Here is a 1079-nt window from a genome sequence, read left to right on the forward strand (position 1 = left end):
GATAGATAGATAGATAGATAGATAGATAGATAGATAGATAGATAGATGAAAGTTCCTAGGAGAGTTCCTGCATTAAAATTAATTTAATGCTAGTTCCTGCATTAAAATTATCCTGCTCAAAGTAAAGAAATGAAACGAGTTAGTATCGTCATTTAAATAATGTTTTTACGTATTAATACGCCAAGAAAAAAGAAAACCACCTGAAGTAGTGCCACAAGCCTTTGATCCCAGTTTTCATGAGTCAGAGGGAAGCAACCTCTGAGTTTGAGGTCACTCTGATCTACATGAAGAGTTCCAGGTCAGCCAGGGCTACCAGAGGAGGGTCTCTCAGGCCTGGAACTCCCTTGTTAGGCTAGACTGTCCGTCTAGTCACAAGTCTCCAACTGTCTCCACCTCCCCAGCTGTGGGTAGCCACAGCTGCTGTGAGTTCATAAGTGTAACAGCCATGTCATGTTTAGAGGACAGTGCCTCACTCGTTCCCTCTTCTAACCCCCTCTCCTGCAACGTTCCCTGATCCTGGGGGAGCAGGTGTTATATAGATGGCCCGTCTATAGCCGAGTGCTCAGTCACTTCTCAGAACTTTGAACAGATGAGTCTGCATTCACCACCACCCACTGCAATAAGAGCTTTTCTGAAGACTGGGAACAGCGCCGACCTACAGGTATAAGTAAAGTGTAAACATTCAGAAGGTTTGGCAACTTGATCATTTAGAGAAAAAAAATAAGTGGATTCTCCCTTAGAGCCCATGATTTTGTTAGTAATGGGTTTGGGCCCTATTTACAATACCAGCCATGAATTCCTCTTGTGGAGCAGGCAAACATCTAGTGAATACTTTTGAAACATTCCCTTAAGTTCCTTCCTACTCTTCCACCTTCAAGAAGCAGCTATCAACCTATCTCCCATCACCATAGTTGAAAATGTCTAGTCTAGAATTTCACATAATTCAGTGATTACAGTTTGACTCTTTGTTTCCAGACTCTTTGATTTTTTAATATGTATTCATCCATATATGTCATATAAAGACATATTTTATGTCTTTAAAATTTTATATTGTAAATTGATTGTCATTCTGTGGGTTG

The sequence above is a fragment of the Grammomys surdaster genome, unplaced genomic scaffold (assembly GCF_004785775.1).
Source record: "Grammomys surdaster isolate TR1022 unplaced genomic scaffold, NIH_TR_1.0 187, whole genome shotgun sequence".
Classification (NCBI taxonomy): Eukaryota; Metazoa; Chordata; class Mammalia; order Rodentia; family Muridae; genus Grammomys; species Grammomys surdaster.